Source organism: Echiichthys vipera (assembly GCF_963691815.1).
Source record: "Echiichthys vipera genome assembly, chromosome: 10".
Taxonomy (NCBI): domain Eukaryota; kingdom Metazoa; phylum Chordata; class Actinopteri; order Perciformes; family Trachinidae; genus Echiichthys; species Echiichthys vipera.
In genome coordinates, this window is record NC_139835.1 from 22487051 (window position 1) to 22510966 (window position 23916).

A 23916-nucleotide genomic window follows, 5' to 3' on the forward strand; every position below is an offset into this window, starting at 1 on the left:
GACTAGTGGGTTTCCCATAGCGATGAGGGCCCGTGGTTCTCCTGGTAACCTAATTGGCATGTGTTTCCTGGCAGGTCTTATTGTGGCCTCCCCTAATCACTGTCCCCAGCCCTAACAAGAGCGACCTACAGTATTGCTGCTGCACTGAAGGAGCATGTCTTTTGTTGTTTTATTTCTTTCTCTTTTTTCCTCTTGTCTGTCCTCATCCCCCTCGTCCTAACAGAGGGACTCGTTGAGACGGCCTGATTACCACAGTCAGATCCAGAAATGTGTGTGTGTGTGTGTGTGTGTGTGTGTGTGTGTGTGTATGTGTGTGTGCACATGCATGTGTGTGTATGAATAAGCTTGCTGCCCCCCCCCCTCCCCACCCCACTATAAAACCAGTTGGTTTATCGAGGCAGACTCCTGCCCAACTGAGCATGTAAACCCTAATTGGGAAATGCTTTAAATAATTTCTAATTAGTACAAGTGTGGTAATAATTGGCTGGGTAATCTGAGGATTAATTAGCGGTGTTGTATGTGTGTGTGTGTGTGTGTGTGAGCGAGTGACGGTGAATGAGTGCATGCATGTGTGCTTTGTGAGCACGTGTGTGTGTGTGTGTGTCAGTGTGTGCATGTGCATGTGTGTCTGTGTGCTCACGGACAGTCAGGCCTAGACGAGCGGTTGAATAGACCCCAGGTTCTGCAGCTTGCTAATGGAATCCTGCCCACTCAAGGAGGTCTGTGGAGGAGGGAGGCCAAGACAGAAGCAGCTTTGTTGGCCAAGTTGTACTGTGGGTGGCCCCCCTGCCTGCAGACCCTCATTTGTATCACGGTGGGCATCAACCCCCACTCTTATGACCCCCAACTTATTTAACAGCTAACCTCGCCTCCACCTCCCCTTCACCTCGCCTAGACATCCCAGCTCCAGCCCCCCCAGCCCCCACCCCTCGGGCACACTGCTCTCATCTTCTTTCTTTGGCTAAATGACACTTTTTATTTCCTTTGACCCAATATGCTCCCAAGCCCAACTGCTGCTTCCCCCTCTCCCTGTTTTTACCTAGACTCATTCTTCTCCCACTTTCTCCTCTCTAGCCATGTTCACCCTCTTCTACCCACCTCCACATTTCCCTCTTCCCATCTTCCTGTGAAGGAGAGGGCGAGCTAGCGGCGGGCTCTTGAGTTGTGTACTTCCACCTGGTCTACCCTCTAATTACTGCATCCTTTCTTTTGAAAAAAAAAGAAGGAAATGAAGAGCAAGAAGAGTACAACCACTTGTTGCTCCACGCATTGCTTTTATAACACTCCCCATTGAATTGCTACCATTGAGCAACAAGAATATAAGTCTATATAGATTCATTGGATTAGGAATTTTTATTTCCCAAAAAGCTTCACTTCACATTTTAAGCTCTGTATCACAGAAGGATCTCATTGTCATCTTTATTTCCCCCTTTATCATTTTAAGTTCCCTCGTAACTTGGATTGGAAATTTTTCCATCCAGCTTTATCTCAGCACATTGTAAATCAGGATCAGCTCTAATTGCCAAGTAAGTGTGAACACATACAAGGAATTTGACTCTGGCTTTTTGTTGTTCTCAATGCACATAAGAAAAAGACATAACCTTGTTAAAAACAATGACATCAGGGCTGAACAAAGGTAAATATAAAAATGTGCCTACTATGTAATGATACAAATATAAATACAATATAAACAAATAAATCATTCTCCCTCCCACTCTGTCACCTCCTGCCCCCCTTTTCTCACTGTCTTTCTGTGTGACAGATGGCTGTCAAGGCCGTACAAATGGGAAGCAGTAAGCAAGTAAACAAACAAGCCTCGATCCATATGGGAGACTAATTGAACAATGACACAAACAATTTAGCTGATGCCTGCTCTTAGTCATTTGTTGGTCTGGCTCTCTCCAAGCTTGAAAAGTGCTGGATTCAAATGTGTGGTAGTAGCTACAAAGCAGCGTCAGTCACAAATATTGTCAATTATTTGTCAATAATTGCAATTCATAATACTAATTCATACATAATCATTAATTCCTAGATAATAAGAGGAATATAATCATGATTAAGGCAAGTTTAATTGAGTTTTTTTTTTTATTCACTCTTTCTCTCCTTTTCACAGGTGTGATTCGATTTGTCTGGTTGAGTATAAATGTGGGATTTGGGGCAGAGGGGGTACAATCATTTTTTAATGACTTTTAAAAAATACATTTACTGCAATAATGACAGGTTGGACAAAAAAATGTGCAATTATCAAACTCTCTGAACCTGGCATCTACTGCATCTCACAGTGCTTTATGGTGTTTCTGTGACTGATACCTCACAGATTTAGCTAATGTCGCATCGAGGTGCTTATCACTTTCTTGCTAATCTGGTTAGTGACATACAGTTACAAAGGTTGTAGATTTATGATGGCACAATCTCCCTCCAGTGGTAACACACGTATGGGGAGAATGTGGATTTTACAGTGGTTTTAAAACTGTCCCCATTCTCTCAGTGATGTATAGTCAAACCATGAGACTAGTTCGGGTGCCTGGCCCATTCTCCAACATTTCCTGGGCTGGTACAAGGACGTACCCTTTCCCTTCCCCTCCTCTTCCTACCATTCCTCCCAGTTAATCAGACTGGTGTGAAAAGGAGGCTGATAAGCTCATTGTCTGGCTGACAATGTCTTGGTGATAGGCCCGTAGTGGCCAACTGGATGGTGCTCTGTCCCCTCTCCTCCTGCATCAACCCATCCCAGATTTCCTTGCCCTGAACCCCTCTGTCCTCACCCCTCCTCTCTCCTCACTCCTTTATCAACCCTTCTTCACTCTTTTCTCAAAACTCTCTTACCCCCCTTCGCCTTTGCCATGCCTGCACCTCTCCCCTCCTGCAGCCCTATGCTATCCCTCCCTGACCCCTTTCCTCTCTCCCCTCGCCGCTCACCCCTGCTCTTTCCTCTTCTCCATTGAGCGGCACAGAGCCACCAGAGGGAACTCATTAGTGCACTGCTCCCAGGTTAATTGGCTAGCTCAAAGAAAAGGACTGAGAAAGAAGAAATGAATGAGAAGAACACCCACTCTGTCCAGGGAGAAAAGGGAATCGACCTGTGTGTTTCTCACGCTGGCAGCTCCTCTAAACAGTGATGCAGCTGCTGTCAGGCCAGATGTGATCCTCTCCCACTGATTAGTGCTGCCGTCCTGTTAACTGTGCATGCAGAGGGGGCAAGGCCTTGGCCCCTATTGTTGGATTTATCTACCGTGGAACTATGCAACAAATCTGTAAGGCGCCCCATGTGACGGGTTCATATTTCTCTAAGAAAGGAAAAACGATAACATCAAGCTGAATTGAAAGTGTTATCTGTTGGCTATCTGGATGAGTCTATGCAGAAATGGTTGTGGTGGACTTGTGCACATCCACACATGCACATGTCCATGAGAGACTCGCCACCGTGTGCAGCACCCCTAAGGGCGCGGCACGGCACGGCACGGCCCTCCATGTCCCAAGAAACAGAGGGAAATGACTCTTGAGGGAGTGTGTTAGAGGAGTGGTGCTCATGACAATACCAGGAGTGTGTGAGTGGCGTGTGGAGTGCTGTCCACTCTTTAATTAACCACACTGCTTCCTGTCACCTTTGGCAACCAGCACATGGCGGCCAGGAAGCGACTGGCCTCATAATGTCAAAACAGTAATAAATAAATTAAGATTAAATTGCATTAATTCTGGCAGATTCTGGTAAAGTGGTTGAAAAAGTTATAATAACAAGGATATTCTCCACTATTGATTAGTATCAATATATGGCAAATATGGTAAATCACCTATAATTGAATCAAAGTGATGTTAAGTGCTTTATGTATTCTGCATGTGTAAAACTGAAATACTTAAATAACAAATTGCTATGAATGAGAAAATTGCTCAATATATTATTTTTCTCTGAGACAATAGAATAAAACTAATATTGAATAATCACCCAACCCTAACTTTTTAACTAACATTTCTTTCCACATTATACTCCCAACCATCTTTATTTTCTCACAAGAGAAATTTGTGTGGCAAGGCAGGTTAAAAAACCTAAAAACATAGCTATAAACCCATTAAGACAATAATACATAAGAAGTGCTGCTTCCGTGCCCACACAGAATATGATAAAAGGTTAATGTTATAAAAAGCATAGACAAATTTGCATGAATGAGAACAACAGGGATAATATAAAGTGGTAAGCTGTGCAAGCAGCCACAATCCAGTGTATACTGTAGTTTATTAGAATCCAGGGGTGAAAGCGTTACCAATTTAACCATTTCAGACAGAGAGTGAATACCTGTATATTCAGACAGACAGTTTGAGAAAAAATTGTTTTTTCAACATATATACTATAAACATGTTTAGTAGAAACCTAAAATACAAGGATGAACCTGCAACAGAGCAGAATATGGGACATTTAATATGTGTATAGGGGATTGAACCACCAACCTTATGATTAATGGCTAACTGCGCTCTATTACCTGAGCTAGTGAGTAGGGTTATGGGTAGACGAAGTACTGTTTTGGAGGACACTGGAGGCCTGAGTAAAGAATAAACAACACACATCCCTTCTTCCCTTTTCTCTTCCCCCCTTCTCCCTTTCTCTTTTTCCTCTCTTTCTCTCCGGTGAAATGATAACAGGATCAACGGTTCACTGGGCTTCAGCCAGCACAGGGATCATATTCATATGAGGGGTAGAGACTCTCTCCAGATTGGCTGCTGCACCTGACAGAGTGGAGTGGGATGGGGGTGGGGGGGATTAGGAATCGGAAGTCGGGATAGCAACAGCGTTAGTCACAAGCTCATCTTTTGCCGTCTTCGCCTCTCCTCTGGCTCTGCCTCGGTTTGTTGGACATCACTCCTTGTACACTCTCCCCTCCTCCTCTGCCACTAACACACATACACTCACACACCACACACTAAGCTCCCCCTTGTCTTTTGAGCTGGGAGAGAGAAAGCAAAAAGCAAGACAGGGGGGCACTGCATAGATTCGCTGCCATTGTGTGTCAATCATCCTGTGTCTGTGCGTGTGTATGTATGTGTGTGAGAGAGAGAGAGAGAGAGAGAGAGAGAGAGAGAGAGAGAGAGAGAGAGAGAGAGGGAGAGAGAGGGAGAGAGAGAGAGAGAGCGAGCCCTTGCCTCTAGTGATTAGCTCTGTCCATGCTGGGCTCTTGCTGCTTACAGAATAATACAGTAAGGCCTTGAGGGGCAGGAGAGAGAGGAGAGGAAGGTGGTCTGCCTATAGGCCTGCCGGCTCAGCGGTCAATGGTTTGTGTGTGTGTGTGTGTGTGTGTGTGTGTGTGTGTAAGACAGAGAGAGAGAGAGAGAGAGAGAGAGAGAGAGAGAGAGACTGTGTTTGCTCATCTGTTTGTGTGGGAGTGTGTATTTTTGGAAGTGAATTCAAGCTGAGTTGGTTTTGTTAGACGACACGTGAAATGAGAAGTGGATGTCTGAGACTTGAAGTTTGAACAGATAAAAAGAAGCAATTAATACAGTCGAATCACACACACACACACACACACACACACACACACACACACACACACACACACACACACACACACACACACACACACACACACACACACACACACACACACACACACACACACTGAGTAGTCCTTCATATCCTGGTCATTTAGCTGCACGCACCCTTCCTCTCGCTGTCTTTTTTATTCTGTAGTTTCTTCCTCTGTCTCCCTCTCTCTCTCTCTCACACACACACACACACACACACACACAGACACACACACACACACACACACACACACACACACACACACACACACACACACACACACACACACACATCTTTTCGCTCATGTCATAAGTGGGTGTGCAGAGTATCGCCTTGAGCTGCAGATGAACATGAAATCAACACAAACTAGGGTAGTGACAGTTTTAAATCGGCTTTAGATCACTATGAAAGGTAAAGGATTAGGATGCTTTTTCCAGTCCTGAGGAGATAGGACACAGTCTTGGAGGAGAGCCCACTTCTCAGCCCACTGTGGGCCGGGTGTCTATCTTCTAATCTTCTAAAGCACTCTTACACCATTTGCATGTAGCATGGCCTACATAGTTAACATGTGCCCCTCTATATAGGCTATAAAAATGATCTTTTACATGATGACGGAAGAATCATTCTCTTGTGTCACCCTGTTTTTGTTTTATTTCTACCTCAATCTAGATTACTAATTATCCTCTGGAGGCTGTTTTTGGTCAAACAAGTCAAATGAAGGTGTTTTTTTTTTAACTTAAATTTATTACATTGAATGTGCTTTTGTGTGAACTTCATATCAATAAATCATTCAAATGTATATTTGTGTTTGATTTATTTATTATTTCACAAAGTACTTCTTTTGCAGTGACTTCTGGACTGGCTTTAAAACTAGATATTTTAATCTCTGTCTCTAATTACTTCCCATAATTCATAAATATTTAATTTTGAACCGTTTTCTTAGAAAATGAGGAAGATGTAATCACTATCTAATTGGGAATATATGCTACCGTGAAGCCCAGGCCGTACACTCGTCTTCTCATTGCCGTGGGTTTTGTCAGCTTTTCCAAACTAAATCAAGCATGAATTTTTTTTTTTGGTTTTGTTTTGCCCTTATAACGCTTTTCTTTCAGTCTCCCTTTCGAGTGCACAAGGGAACTCGCAACAAAATCAAATTTAATTTTCCATTGAAGATGTTGCTCTTGTTATTCAGATGCTGGTTTAGGTTCTTTTGTGTGAATCTAATTATTCTCCACTATCAGGACGGTCCACAGGGTAATTAGTCACTTCTCACCAAAGTCCTCCCTGCATCCTCAGATTCTTATCACCACAACTCTGACATTTTAAAAGAGACATTTTTCTCTCTTTTATGATAGCCTCGAGTTTTTCCCCCATTCCTTCGCTTACTTTTATTTTTTAAACAATTTGATGATAGAGCATGCACCTAAATAGACACTGCGCTCCGAAATTGCGCCCTGCTTTTCAATTGTGTCGTTTCAGAGGGGCAGAAATAAAACATTAAAAAAAAAAAAAACCCGAGGACGTCGCTGCCTGCTGTGGGGATCCTGTTTTGCAGACAAGCAGAAATGTTGCGCCGTGCCAATCAGAGCACTAAAGCCGTGCAGAGTTGGAGGTGAGGAACGGTAGTTGGGAATCAAAAGGAGCCGATGAATACGTGCTTTTTCAGGTCCGACCGCGGCGAGAGGTCCTGGGCAGGATGACTATTCAGCGCCTGCATGGCTCTCAATAAACTGCAACACTTGCACTTGGAGTAAATTGGTCAATTTGAGTGGCTGTAACAGTCTCTCCTAAAGGAGAAACTACCATCAACGCTAATTCTTTTGAATAACCTCGAAATGTCTAACTAAGACTAAATAATATATAAAAATGTTAAATAACAATCAATACCAAAATGGTCTATAACACCCCAAATTAATACTCTAAAGTTCCTAGTGGAGTATCAAATGAATATATTAGGGATTTGATTTGATCTGGCCTAATGTAATTTTCTCCATCACCTTTAAAAAAAATAGATTTCACTACTGAAATGGCCAGCAAAATATTTATTTTCGCTTCAGTCCCTGCATAGTGATATTTAATTGCTGAAAATCGACTATGTCCCTGATTGTTGCACAGCATGACATGATTTTTTTTGTTTGCGAGCATTTATTTTATTTTTTGTCCCCCTTTGTTTCCCTCAGTTGTTTTCAAGTGTATTTCTTTTTTTTTTTTTAATCTTAAATAGTAAAGGCTGTGGGGTGTGGGCTAATAATGGCTCTGTGTAGAAGGTGATTAGGCATGGTCAGCTCCCTGGTTGTAATTTAAAAGAGAACTTAAAAAAACAACTACATAAGTTTCTGATGCAGTAGTTCGTGCAGCACCAAGCATGGTCAGATCATCAGATCATGGCTCAGCCAGACTGACAGCTGGAGCAGTGATGTTTTGCATGTATTTTTTGCATGCTGTACGTGTGCCTGCAAATATCAATTTATGTGTGTTTGACTTCCTGGCAAGTGTTGATAATATTTGATTTTGGTAGTTTTAGAAAGAGAGAATGAGGGTGATGGTAGGGGGAAAGAGGAGGGTGTTTTCTAATCAGAGTCACTGTCGTTTTGTTGTCACCTGCTCCCAGACAGACAAAGTGGCATTTCCTGACTGTTCCCTTCCCCGTCTGAGTTATCTGACACCCAAAAATACGGCTACAGGGAAGCAGGGAGACGAGGCACCACAGCCTTATCCCGGTAAGGAGATGGCTTCTTATCAGATCAGGCTAGGAAGTTTATTTTATGGAGTAAATCTGTATAGAGGGGATAAAGAAATGACACATCCCTTGCGGACACAAAGGGAGAAGGAGATTAGTCCTCCAGCAGCATATATGGCTTTAGTTCAACCTGACAGGCAGCGGATTGAAAGGTCATGAAATAATAATCCCCCTATTCTTCTGCTCTAATCCTACGAGGGTGTGTTTCACTATGGGAACGTATATGCTGAGGCTATGTGCTGCAGGGTGGATGTTCATTTTGTGTTGTCACTGTATTTAGATAGGCATCCAACACTGATTTAAATTAATTAGACTAATTATGATTGAAGAGGGATTTTTTTATGATGAATGTCAGTGCCAGTACGTCTGTCTCTGATGTTAGTTTTTTTTTCTTCTTCTATTTTCGTAATTCATGTACGTACATGCTGTGTGCTTGGCTTTTATTTATTTATTTTTTATCAGACAAGTTGGAGGTTAAAGGGACATTACAGAAATCTCCCATCACTGGGAGCCTTTTACAACACCACCTCACACACACATCAAGCATCAGGTGTGAAGCACACACACACACTTCAACCCATTGTGTGTGAGTTTGTGTGTGCGGCCACGCATGCACACGAGAAAGAGGGGGAGATTATGCCATTTAGGGAAGTGTGATCCAGCACAGTGGAGGTGTGCATGTGTGTTTGTGTGTGTGTGTGTGTGCGTGTGTGTGCATGTGTGTGTGCGTGTATGTGCGTGTATGTGCGTGTGTGTGTGTGGGGGGGGGGCAGTATGTGTGTGTGTGTGTGTGGGCATGTGTTATGTGTTTGGAGTGTGGTGGGTAGAGAGGTGAAGGGAGGGGGCAGAGTCTGCCCAACAGCCTGATAATCAAGCATCGAAAATGAGAGAGAAAAATTCAATGCAAACTAATGTGTTCCACACAATTACTCGATTAATAATTCTTATTCCATTACAGTGCCATGGAGACTCAGAGAAAGAAAGAAAGAGAGAGACGGTGGGAGAGAGAGAGAGAGAGAGAGAGATTTTCAGAAACAGGGAAGGAGACGAGAGAGGGAGGCGGGAGGGGAGCGAGAGAGCACATCAGGCTAAGAGATCTGCAGTGGCTGTATATTTCCCAATGCCTAGTTAAGGCTGCAAGGCAGGGGTCAGGAAACTTAATTATAGCGTAAGTGGATAGAAACTGCAGAATGATAAAGAGAAACATGCAGACAGATTGGAATGGCAAGGACAGGTTTAATACTATTTTCTCCTGTCTGCTTCCCTCCCACAATACAAGCCAGACCTGCAATCACACAAGGAAACAGCCCATATACCCCGTCTGACAATAACACTAATGCATATCAAAATTACATACTCGACAACTGCACGGCATTTTGCATGGCCACTATTACTTTCCAATTTTGTGAGTTCAAGAAAATACATATCCCATTTAATGGTGATATCAGAGGAACTTATTTCCATGCTGTGTGTGCGCGTGTGTTTCAGAGCTTCAGATAAGCAGTCACCTGTGGTCGAACAAGAGTTATTAAACCATATCTACCCGGATGGACCAGCTGAATAAATCAGTTTTAATTTGTAAGTCTGCCATTAATTCTTCATCCTCCCCTCTTCATTTATTTTGCTTAATATCTCAAAGTCCAGATTTTTTTTTTTTTTTTTTTAGGAAGCCACGTGTGTCTTGTAATTCCACGGGTCTTGATTTGGATTTCAAATCAGTGGGCCTCAATGGGGCAGCCCAATACACAGTGGTACCATTGCGTGAGCTCTGCAATCTATTTGCACTGTATAGGATTTGCATATCTGCAGCTCATGAAGCAAGGCTTTAATTTCCTCCTGCTGGAGATAAACATCACCTTGTTGGAGCAGATGGGCGGAGGCAAGATGGGGTCAATGAAGAAGAAGCAGGACAATGGCATTGGTTCAGACTCTGAATGGCCAGAAGTAATAAAATTGCACAATTTCCATATGGTGGCCAATTCTTTTTTTTTTTATAAATTAGAATCAAATGTGATATAAGAAGATGCTGCAGAATTCGGTCTGTTAGGAAGAAATGATGGAATTATATTCAGTTTTTACATGTTTGTGGCATACATATAGAGGACCACATTTGGGACTGACACATTTCTCATTTGTAAACTTGATTATTTTGAAAAGGTGTAAAAAAAACCCACAAAAACACTTATTTCAGATTTTTGACTAAGCTCATGGGTCCCTTAAATGCCGGAAAGTTTGTGAATGGGATCAGACAAGTTTTTGTAAATAGACATCGGTCATTGAAAGTGCTTGAATGGACATATCTTTATCTTTTTACTTAACGTGAGTAAACGGGCTATCTTCAACTGTCTGCACGTCTCCCACAGTTGCGTCATTCGCTCTTGTTTTATTGTTGTCTGTGAGCTTAAAGCCGGATAGATCTCCAAAAAATTCTCAGTGGTGTAACAGTGATAAAACCTTAATCCATGTCTCAAACCGTGCTGTGTTGGGTCTTTGAATTTGAGGGAATTGGGCATGGAAAGTCCTTGAAAAGTCCTTGAATTTGATGTTTAAGGTGTGGAAAGGATGACTAAGCCCCCTAACCTCACTATGATCTTTAATGTTAAATCAAGCTAGTGCATTTTACACTTTCCTCCTCATATACATTGTCTTGGTCAATGTCTATATTGAATACAATTAATACTCTCCATAGAGCTATATTCTATTTCTTGCTACTGTTGGCATATTGTACTGATCACACTAGACGAGAGCTGCCACATTTTATGAATTAGAGTGTCAACTAAGCACCTTTCTTATGACAATATTAGACACAATGGAAATGATTAATTAGCTTCACATAGATGGAATTTAATCAGTGTCTGAGCTGGAATTCAGTTCACATGTAAAGTGGTATATTGGACGTAAGGTTAGACAAAGTGAACTTTTCTTAATTTTAACTTATAGGATGTGCATTGTGGGAGCTCACGCATTGTTATACTCCATTTGTATTAGAGGTGGGAGACAGGGACAGCAAGAATAGTTTCTGAATGACGAACTGCTCATGCGGGAGTTATGTAAACCTCTTGTTATTTGGATGTAGGAACCTTGTAATTAAAGTACTTCTAGAGGGAATGGTTCCGCTTCCTGCCTCGAGGAGAGCCTGGCCAGGCTGGAGGGTGGAGAGGGTTAGAGGGGGTGGGTGAGGTGAAGAGAAGAACACTCGTCTTTTGTTTTCTTGCATTATTTTTTATTTATTTATTTATCAAAGACACCTATGCAAATCAGGATCCCAAGTCATGGATCCGGCTAATGACACAGACAAGAGTAATTAATTAAAAGCAGATGCACATATACACACGAGTGCACACATTATACATGTGCGAACCCTCGTGTAACAAGTTCATCTGATTTTCAAAGACGCCACACAGTCGGATAAGGCGAGGAGAGGGAGAGGAAAAGGCAAGAAATTTGCATCACGGTGTTAATTTAATCAGACTTCAGTAATACATCTTCTTCTCCTCTCTCCCCAGGCAGCTTGCGGTTTCTCTGCTAGCTTGAGGAGAAGATGAAGGGAGCTTTCAGCCTCTTAGAAGATGAGGGTTAAAGAACGGGGAGATTAAGGAAGTGAGAGTGCAGCTGAAAAGAGGGCTGGGGATTATGTCATCTACAATTGATGTGCTCTCTTAATGTACCTTTAAACATGTGCCACCGGGGCCTGCTTTTATAATGTCTATTCACTCATGGGAAGGGGCGGGGGGTTAAAGTATTAACCCAGAAATACTTTGCAACATATGTGTGGCTCATGTATTGAGCGTAGTTATCATGGTTTGTGTCACTTTGATATGTATACGCCATGTGGAGAGATCGTCTTTGTCAAAGGAAGTCCATCTCTCCTCGGCTTCCCATACACTGCCATGCATTGTGCTGATCTCCATATCAAAAAAGAATTCCTTTATCGAGCGATCATAGGGACAAAATGTGTCTATGCCTTCGGCTCCAATGAAATATGTTCCCGTAATCTAGTCCAACTTGGACTATGAGCAAAGGATTTATTAAATTGCCTTGATTCTTCTCGAACAGCTGAATGAATTGTCTCTCAAATTGCTGCTTGTTTCAACGAAATGACAGCGGAGAGTGTGTGGAAGATCTACAGATCTTATCCTTAAGAATATTATGGGGTTAAGTGTACTTGGAAAAGTGTGTGTGTGTATGTGTGTGTGCCCACATAGACTGAGTGTCTGTAGTGTGTGCAACCATTCGATTAAATCCACAGCTATCACTAACAGGATTAGCTGAGTGGACAGCAGAAGTCTATCATTGCTTATTGATTTCCTCTGATTCCCATCAGCCCATCAGGGCAGGACATTCTGTGAGTGGCCCCGGTGGGAATCACTGCTGTTGGTCCGGGTTAACGTATTGTGGCTAACGTATCTGTGACGCTTCAAAGCAGGCACCCATCTTTCTGTGTCAGGAAAAGTCAAATAAGTCAAAGCTATCAGGGGCAACAGATGCTCCTGTCTCTCCTTACTGGGTGAAAAATACAGTTTGACTCCATCTTAAGTGAAACACTCGGGGATCAATCTAATCAATGAATCTAAGACAGTATCGGTGAGCAACAGCAAGTGAGTCTCTCCTGATACTACAGTGGAGAGGGCGTTTCTTTCACTCAGGTGGTCAATTTCTTCGTCAAATTAGACAAAGAAATAATTGGGATTTTGTCTTACCCTTTCCCAAATCTGTCCTGCTTGCATGTCTGTTTGTGTTAACAAGTGTTCAGCTGGATTTATATTTGATGCAAGGGATTAACAGGAGTCCCACTGTTTATAGTCTGATTTCACCCTGTGATATCACCACCGCAACAATAAATGGGTATATGTGTTTGGATGCTTTAATTTACTCAGTGGTCGTTTTATTAGGTTCAACTGTACCGTCTGATACAAGATTAACTTCAATGTCCCTGAGGGGCAGTTTGCTTTACAGACAGTAGTCCAACTGAAATGCATCATACACAACGCAGGGCAAGATCAATATTTCCTATACTGTCACCATGACTCCACTAGCAGATGGAACAAAGCATGATCTGTTTCTATTCGTGCTACCTTTGGGGAGGAGTAAACGAGTAAACGTTGTTGAGGGACCTTTAAGATGACCCTCACCCTATACGGGTGCTGAAGGTCATTAAGTGTAGCACCAGTAATCCTACATTGTATGCAATCTAATACAAGTGCTCTTTCATAAAGTTTACTTTTATGTTGTCTATAATGGTTAGCTTGACACTGTCATAGAGGTCTTAATTACATGTTCCCCGTGGGTTCTTGAAGTCCTTACTTCAACAGCTTTCTGTACAGCACATCCACCAAAATCGTCAACAAATTACAGTACATCCAGAACTCAGTTGACCGTCTGCTCACCCCCACTCTCACTGACCTCCTGGACCGATATTCACTCTCCCCCGCTCCCATCTTTTCAAAAACATTCAAAACCCACCTATTGACCATTTCACGGTTGAAATCATAAACATTGTAAATGTGTTTGACCTTATTTCCTGTTGCAGTCCAAGGGACCTCTAAACCTCCATTGGAGTTTTCTTGCTGCAGTGTATGTGAACGGCATCAGCTGGCAGGAAGTTAACAAGGACCCAGGATGTTGCCTAGCAATGGAATTCCATTAAAAAGGTCTATAGGCCCACTCACAATGTTTGTTTGATTTGGTTTGATGAAAGACACTAGCAAAACAAGAGTACAAAAAATAAGCACAGCAGAAACGTAAGACAGGTCGGACCACCGTGTTCAGCTATATACAATACATCCTCACAGCTTAGCTACGGCTAAAACTGACAACAGAAATCAACAAGTTTGCCGATTTTATATATCTCATAAATGTAAATCAACCGCCAGCGGACTGCACCCATAAGTGAGTGTTGTAATTAGCGTGACGTCATGGTAATTTCTAATCTGTGATCCATCCGTATCTGAATGACAATAGGGTCTTTCCTTTACAGACATGCCCACTTTATGATAATCCCATGCAGTTTGGGGCAAAAAAACCAACAAAACATGGTGTATTTGAATATGTTTGCATACTTGGGTCTCAAACAATCTTGGAATTGCATAAACTGGGTATGACTGGAGAGCTGAGACACTTGTGAATTCACTGAGCCTGATAGTATTCCTATGTGAAAATGTTAGTCCATGTTAGTATACTTTATACTATACTTTTTACATTTTAGTGAGACCATGTTTTGAAAGTTAACCGTCGTAAAATGCAATTCTTAGGGAAATATTAGATTTTTTTAATATCAAATCACATAAATTATTTTTTTAATGGTGATAATTAATCTATGTATGTAAATATTGTATTCTATCTTCAGGTTTATGTGAAGCGAGAAACTTGCGTTACATCTTTTATGAGTAAGTAGTCAGTGGTGTACATCTTGTGTAATACATAGTCAACGTGTTGTCACGGCCAGTAATAGATAACATTTGTAGAGATGCTAATTTAAACAACTTTTCTGAAAAACAATTAGTCTGAGCAATATCCCCACCAATTTTTAAAGAGAAGGTTTCAATAATAAGAGAGATCCATCAGTTTGAAAGTTGAATGCTTTATTCTTTAAAAGTGTGTTTTTGCATTGGGTTATAAATCGAGTGATAAAACACAGAAAGCTACCACCGCTGCAATAATATCACATATTTTAACAGCACTAGGGATGTATACCTTGCTAAAAGTACTGAGAATTATTCCCCAAAATGTGGGGTCCTGGCTCACGGACAAAAAAGGGAATTGTAATGTTAATATAAGATCAAAAGGGCCATTGTATTGGACTGCATTCGATTTTCCGGATGTACCTACAGTACATGCACACAATCTGTGACTAGTTTGAACCACTGACTGGGTCTGTGCCTCCTGAGACTGAAGCTGGCCCTGTAGTCCATGGAGGTCTGCTGGGGCTTTTAAGTCTGAAATAACACCCTTTCAAAATAAACTTTCCTGGTTGAAATGCTCCGTTGAACAAAACAGACAACAGTCGAACCTGTGAACAATTCTCATCTCTTCTTTCTTCAGTGAGACCTTTTCATCAATAGGAAAGCGATAGCATTACAATTTTTTTTTTTACTAGGATCTGTTCAAACAATGAGGACCACAGAACTGCAGCATTGTAAAAATATCAGTCTTGGACTAGCTCCGCCCGGTAATATTACTTTGAAAAGGCATAACGTCACAACTTAACAGCCCTATAGAGAAGAGAAGATGTCTGAGAATGGTACAAAACTAACATTAGCTAGTTTTGGTTCTCCTTACCTCATGTCATGATAGAGTTATTAGCCACTATAGGACGTTTTTAATTCCAAAATGTTTTGGCAATAGTTGCCCTGACGATTGTCAATGTATTCTCTTTGGAGAAGAAATCACTGACAAAAATCTATGTAATTTCTGTACAGTGTTAAAAAACTAAATATGTAATTAAATCAGCGACAACAGGTGGATTAGTGACTCTTCTGATGTTCAAATGGACCAGGTAGATAGAATCAAACTGAAAACGTCAAACATAAGTGACGACGAAGTCTACTTGCAAGGTTGTTTGTCCTGCACAACATTAAAACTCATTTGTTAATTGCAACGATTTCTCTCCATCACACTGTTGTCTCCTTCCTTCAAGACTAAGAGAAGAAGTGATGGAGCACAGAGGGATGGAGGGCGTAGTGTGGCTGTGTAAGAGAGATACTAACGGAAGATAATAATCTAGAGGAAGCTGACAGCAGTTCACCCTTGATGGCACGGATGTCAAAGGCTAAAAGAGGTCCACGGAAATTTGTGAAATTAATAATAGCGTTTGTGAAAGGATGAAAAAGACATGTACGAGGAGGTTTAAAAGTGTACCTCTGGATGCAGCTTTGACAGGACCAGAAGAATTAGTCCAATTAAAAGTGATAATTGCTTTGCTAATTTCTCCTATTCATAACTCAGAGTGTGCGAAAGAGCGGGAGCATAATAGGCGAAATGTTTTAACCCTTTATTTCTTTGATTTCTTCTCTCACCTTCTCCTTACTGGGGCCTGGATGCTCTTCTTTTTAATGTTTTTATTTCAATGTTTTATTAGTTTTTTAAGCCATGGTACATGGCATACACACGATAATCTAGTCTAGAGTTTTGGTTCATACTCACACATTCCTTCATATTATAGAGGCAGACTCCAGGGCATCAATCCAATAAGAATAAAGGAATAAATCCATAAAGAAAAAAAATAACACTGGTTTCCTGCCAGTGTGTTAAAATAACTTGGTAGACTGACTGTTTGCCATTAAGACCAATCCCCCAAAAATCCCAACTTTGGACTTAAAGGTATTTTTGAACCAAACCAACTACTCAAGATTTCTAATACGTGGATCCATGTACGTGGTCTGACCAAACTACATTCCCAAATTCAGTGAAGGACGTTTTCTATCTCAGTTTTGTATTTCCAACACAAACTATTGTTGATCATTTAATTCTATGGGACGTGTGTGATTGTACTTATGCTTATATCGTATGAGATTTCCCCTCACTTCTTTCACATATTTTTCGCATCCGGCCACAATCTTAGATCATTTATCACACTCATTTTCTTTTCCAAGGTCCCTCTGCCATAGCGTTTTCAAATGAACAGAGTCATTACTCAAGAGGGAGTTAGTTGTTTTATAAAAGTGCGAGCTTTATGTTTTTCCTGAAGTAGTTTTAGATGATTTAAGATTGTGTTATCAGCCATATTATAAGACCTAATAAAACGTCTTACATGTAAGTACTGCCAGACATTAAGCTTTCCTACCCAGTGAACTAACACCGTCCTCAAATAAATTACCAGTAGGGCTTAAGCGACCAATCCAATTCATAGTATTTTTTTTCCAAATACAGACATCATTGTACAGGGTCATGCCATAGTGAGAAGTATCTTTGTACATTATGTGCAAGTTTAAACATTTTATGAGTTCTGGTCCCATGCAGGCTTTCATGGAATTTTATTAGCCCAAATGATGTATAGCCTGTCATAGCGCTGTAGCCTGTAAATGCTAATACAAGACGTTTTTTAACTTTTCACCCCCCAACAAGCTCACATTGTACTGATTATGTATTAATCACAATGTCCTTACAATATTATTTCAGCCTTTGCAGGGTCATCAGCAGCACCTGCACACTCATGCCACATGGGTGTCATATTGAAGTTATCGTAACTATGAGTTTCTGACTTAACAGTTTTCACGCCAACTTGCAAGCTGTAATTAAAGCCCCTTTCACACATGCAATGCAACCCTGAGCGTATGTGAGAACGCAAATTTCAGAATGAGTTGGATCGGACATTAAACAGACTTTACCCTCCCTGCTCCCAAAGCAAATCAATCACCATACTGATTTCTACTTATTTCTTAGAATTATATATATATTTTCAGTTAAAACATTTCCTATAACAAACCAGCTTTGGATTTTCCCAGTGGAAACTATCTCCTCATTTCAAATGTCACATGCTTTGAATGCAGAAGCAGAACAGCAAAGCATTTTTTTTCTCATTAGTCACTATATTATTGTGTTGTGACCGGGCATTACGACTGCAGGGTCAGAGAGGAGGCCTTCCCTTAGAATACTTGTCTTGTCTGACTTGATTTTAGTCCATGCAACGTGTCTTCTGCTCTGCTGTAGACGACAAGGTGGTCAGACGCGTAATTTGTTCCCGTCTAGCAAGTGTGTAGTGTAGGCAGTCCATTGAATTCCCATCCGTCATGGTTAGTTACACGCCTGTCAGCTGCTCTCGCACTGCCCAGCGGTCTAGCCATCACCCCTGACCTGGAAGCATTATATCTAAATCACATTACATGGCCCTGTGTTCTTTATTTCCCTTTTGAAGTCACCAGAGTGAGACATCTGTCCAGCCCTGTTTGAGTTTACTTCCCACTCAGCCGCCACATCTTAATTAGCTGATCTGATTTTCAGTGTTGGTGTGTGTGTGCCTTTTGTGCTTGTTTGTGTGTGTTTGACAGTGTGCATCTATGTTTGTGTCGGCAGATAGGGGTTTGTTTGTGAGCACAGGGTGACTGACAAGCTGATGGGAAGATAATACGCTGAGAACGACAACCAAAAGGACCTGGAATTCATTCATTATGACGATAATGAATCTGAGAGAAAATCTTTGTGTTTGTTCATTAGCCATTGAGGCTGGATGGTACGGCCTTCCGGGCACTGTCAGCCATAGATGTCCCTCACTGAAGGATTCTGCAGCACCTGAGTCCTTCTTGCCTAATAAGGTTGTAATTAGCACAGCAGTGAAAGCTTCATGGCCCTGAGATGAGATGAGCTTGGGAAAAAAAGTAAAAGTAAACATTTCTACTCGTAATTAAATTAACGCAATTCCAGCTCCACTCAAAACCAATGCACAGTTATTTCCTATTTAACCTGGAGCGCATACATTTAAGTGTGTAGTTGCATGTGTGGTGCAGGCTCTCAACATGAGACCAAATGCTTCAGTGTAATCCCTATCTATTTGTGCCCTTTTCAATCTCTGCCTTGAACGTAATGCGACTGAATGCCTGCCTGTAACGTTTGTGCGTATACAAAAAGAAAATTGGTTTCAGTTCTCCTGACCTCGTCAGTACTGTTACATGCCTACTGCTTAGTGTACATACCGTAGTGTCCCTTTTCATGTCTTTTGACAAAGTTTTGACTAAAAAGAAGTAGATATAAATATTTATCAAAGTGAAAGACGTAGAAGTGAGAGATGGAGGTAGAAGAAAAAAATGCCACGTTAAGGCCATGTAGCTAGAAACATTGTGCTGTAAAATAAGCTTTTATATTCTGCCAGAAAACTAATTAGTCTGGCAGTACCTGACCCCTACCATCTCTCCACTATGTACTGTTCAAGGTGTGCTATTACTGCATTGTAATGACTCTACATGGAAACACTAAGACATTTGAGTGATCAACTATGTTCCTCGTTAGATTTTGTTCAGAAATTCAAAATTTGACACATAATAAAAGCTCACTGATATATGAGTTTTAAACTGAGCTGAGTGCTGTCAGTGCCTAGTTGAAATGCTAAACGGTTCCGACAAGATATTATTAAAGAACATAGAAATAAAATACTGAGCCACTCTCCTTTTAATCCCTGTGAACAGTATCTTTGAATGCTGATACATACGTAGCATTTCAGCCCGTTCTCATTCCCAGGGCATCAAATACAGCCAGGCACCCTTAAGCATCCGTCTGAAACGCATCAGGCTTTCAACTGTAAACCTATCTATGGCATAATTAGACACCCAGAGAAAGGGAGGAGGTAGGACACTAGAGACGCAGGACTTTCACCTTAGAGACTGCGGTTTGTGTTTGTTATTTTACCCCACCCGCGATCTTTTCCTAACTCTAGCTAAGTTGTTTTGTTGGAATTCACAACGTTAACCACAAGTTCCCCCGTGTTTTAAACTGTAGTAAGGCGTCACAGATTGACTTCCAGGGTTACCCTTTGCGTTGACAGGTAATCCCAAGGGCTCCTGCAACCTGCTCTCATCCCACTTTGCCACATACTGCCATTTTGTCAGGACCCTTAAGGGGCCTTCACATGATAAGCTTTTTGCGCTGGGCTCCATGAGGATGGCCGAAGGGACCCAGTAAACAACTAAATCAACGTTAGTATTGTAACAACTGTTAGCCTGTAAACTGCCTATTCACAAACCTTGTGTGACTGCTTATAAACCTCCAAGCATACGTTTTCTTCCAAGATCATGATACAACTTAAATGGTTAATAGTTATAGTAGTAGTAAATAGTTTGGGAAACTCAGACACACAAACAATACGTTTTTCCCCCATCTTTCTAGCCGACTTGATGTTGCTCTCTAGTTGCCTAGGAAACGTCACACTCAAAGCTTTCATCTCATTGGTTCCGCTTTTGAAAGGTCAGCTGCAACAAGGTCAACGTTCAACTGAGTTGAATTTTTGGCAAAGCGGCAGAGAGGCAAATTTGAGCGGTGTACGCTGCTACCTTGGGCGCTGCCGCTACATTCGGCGCTACTGCCTCCTACATAGGGAATCAATGGAACAGTCTACGCAAAGTGTTTTTACCGTGTCATGTGTAGGGGCCTTTAGGCAATAAAAATATGTGGTTTGGATTAAAATACCAAAGAACCATAGGAGGAAAGTTAACTGGAAAAGCCGCCATCTCACATCTGACGTTAACGCGAAACTCCCGTGTGAAAGTCCTGTGTGTCTCACTCAACCACCATGATTTTCATCAGTTAAATAGATGAAAATCTTGTGTAGTAAGAATTTAAGTAACGGTATTGGGTGACGTTAAAATGAGTGCATTTCGAGGGCCGCCGGTGGCGCAGTGGTTAAAGCAGTCGCTCCATGTAAAGAGGCTCAAGGTCCTCGAGGCAGCGGCCGTGGGTCTGACTCCGACCTGTGGCCCGTTGCTGCAGGTCTCCCACTCTCTCTCATCCGATTTTCTGTCTGTCCTATGTAATAAAGGCTTGGAAAAACTGCCAAAAAAATTATCTTTAAAAAAAAAGTGCATTTCTAACAAGACTACAGTGACGCACAAGAAGCATTGGACACGAATGGGACATACTTGAGGGTCTCCTGGGTGAAAGTCTGGTCTTTATTTGTTATTTGTATATTTTATCCTTATTTGTTTATATATTACCCTTCTTTTATGTTTAATATTTGTTGCTGTTATTTGCACCGTCTGGATGACACATTTGGTTGTACTATGTACAATGACAAAAAAGAGATTCTGGTTCTGATCCACAACCTCCTCACACAGAGTTTGGTTCTCCTAATCCTGGAGCACTTTCTCTGAGCGTCAGACATCACTGTGGCCAGTTGAAAGCCTGTCTGTGATAAAAACAGCGCTATTTGACGGCCTGGCAATGAGAATGAACTGGCTCCTGATAAAGTGGATGTACTGCATGTGAAGAGTTGAGCGTTTACAACAACTAAGGTAGAATCAGCTTTAAGTGGTAGCTCATGTTGAAATACAGTATTATGATATTTTATTGCACAAACCCTAATGTATGGTGTAACCCTAATGGTGGCTCGTTTGCATCACCTTTCACTTAACTGGTCTTCAATGGTCTACATAACATCTATTTTTCTAAACACAGCAAAGTGAACACAGTTAAGACCCTATTTTATCTTGTGCCCCCATCCACTGCCCCTGAGATCCCATGGAAATGTGCAGGCTAGAAGAAAAAATATCAGTCTTTCAGTTCAGGCAAGAAGAGGGAGCAGCTAAAGATAGGATCAGGTTCTTGTAAAGGGTAGGTGAAAGTTAAGTGAATCCAAGGGTAAGCAAATCTTTATAATAAGAATCTGCTGTTAAAGGAGTAATGTTCACACAGTAACTGTGTTGAAATTTTCACTTTGCCATATCCTGCTGCATCTCCATTGGCATGTAGCATTTTGTCAGGGAAACACTTCATACATTGAAGCTCGCTCTACGAGTAATAAAACACTTTCTGTGTGCAGCCTCAGTGAAAAGGACACAGTTGGGTACCTTGCTAGGCTTCTTGCAGTATGAAAGCACTCCCCACTGAAACATGAGAGGACCATGTCTCTTATGTCTATATGTGCTTTGTTGGATTATAACACATGGTATTTGACGTGTCTCCGTGTTCACATTGAAATCAAATTGTTCTTTACATTGAAAAATTGATTCAACCAAAACGTATTTACATTTTGAACAAAAGTGTTGAAAGCATTCAGGAGAATTGTTGATTCCCATGAAGAAGGAGGTACATTTTCTTTTCACAAAGACACATTTTTCATAACCTGAGTCAACCTACAGGGCGCTGATTGTGATTAACGTTTTATTGTGACATTGATTGCATCTCAGTAAAGGCTGAAGCACATAGTGAGAGATAGCGATATATACGCTCCAACAGTATAAATTTCTCCTTTATGGTTCGTTCTTTTACATGTAGGATTTGTCCCGCCCCTCCTCCACTGTGATTGGACAGCTGGGAAAATTGAATTTTGTATATCTCTCCTGCATCCTTCTCTTCTACATTTTTTGGTTTTCCAAAGTAACGTCCCCTGGTGATCCACTGAAAGAGGAGGGACTTCACCTCTTTCTGACAAATCCAACATGCATAATCATACTGTAATACAGCGTTTAAACAGGGTGGCCATGTCACAGGATGCTTTAGCAAAGGAGTCTCAGGAGTGTTTGGCAGGTAGGGTGACACCAAAAATGTCCTTGTTGTGTCGTCTGAACAATATATCAGCCAGTCAAAGTTTGTGGATGATGTTTGTGGTGCTGTTGAATTGTATCATGTTATACTGACTGAGGTGTTTTTATCTGGTTTATATATTTGAGAGTTACAAATAGGTGCAGCGTATAAATCTGTACACCACTTCCCCTTGTATATCCTCGTGCATTTGCAAATGACAAAGTCAACATTTGTACTGGTTATTGGAAATCACTAATCTTGTGTGTACAACATTTAATATTAGATAAAAAATGTAATGCATCAGATGAAATATCACCACATTTCAGTCTTCTTGTATCCTTGTACTGCATGATAACTACTGTATATGATTCTTCTACTACGGATTGCTTGGACAGAAAACATTAGTTCCTTCATGGTTGTATAGGTCTTTATTGTGGCCTGGGTATATGATGACAGTAGGGGGAAAAAAGCCATCTTTCTTTTACGGCATAAACACTGAGAAAGAATGACAGCTCTCTGTTATAAAAGACAACTGAAGAGACATTACCCTTGGTCATTCTGTGAACACTCTTCATCCCGTCACTTTTCCCTCTTCTTTCTCAGTCTTCGCCTCCTCCTCCTCTCAGAGCAGCCTTGACTTTCCTCGCTTTCTTCAGCTGAATCATTTTCTATAGGTCATCTGTCTCCATTCTGTCTTCTATGCAAACATGAAGAATACATAATTTAAATTGGCCTCTTAATATTGTATATTACATGCATCATAAATTGTTTGCTTACACAACAGAGAACCACTTTGTTAGTGTTGCACATCTCTTTACATTGTAAACTGCTGCAGGTGATGAGTTTATTATGACTTCTTAACTGTATGTGAGCTCTAAAATGAAGTTGTGTTCACCTAACAGCTTCCAAACTGTAGATCCTGCAGTGACCTGCACGTCACCTACTTCAGGATAAGAAGTTTGTCAGAGGCGTTTCCTCACTGACTGAGAATTGATCTGTGTTGGTTAGCCTTGTAAACATGTTCCCTAATTTCCTGCTGTAACATCATTTCTCTCAGTAATCTGGTCTCTGGAGTGTTTATACTATTGGTCCCTAATTCAGTAGTATAATGCAGCACAGTAAATTTGATTTCAGACAGAGAGTAGGTGTAATGAATGAAAGCTGGACCACTGATAAATCAATGAAATGTAACACAATTCCAAGGAGGCTCGTCAAAATGATATCATATCTTCCACGACATAGGTCGGCTATAATTTAAACTCGTAACATCATGCCAGTAAGGCCTATGTGTGATTGTACCTATGTTACATCCTGACAAAGGGAGAATCAATAAAGCTATGCAGACGCACATTTCTAGTGAATATGGCTAAAAGAAAACATATAACAATACAACTTTCCATTCATTTCACAATACACTGACTTTTTCCATTGCAACTGCGCATTTCCATGTTTTGTCATATGTTATTTGAGAATATGTGAAACTCAAACTTATTGTCTT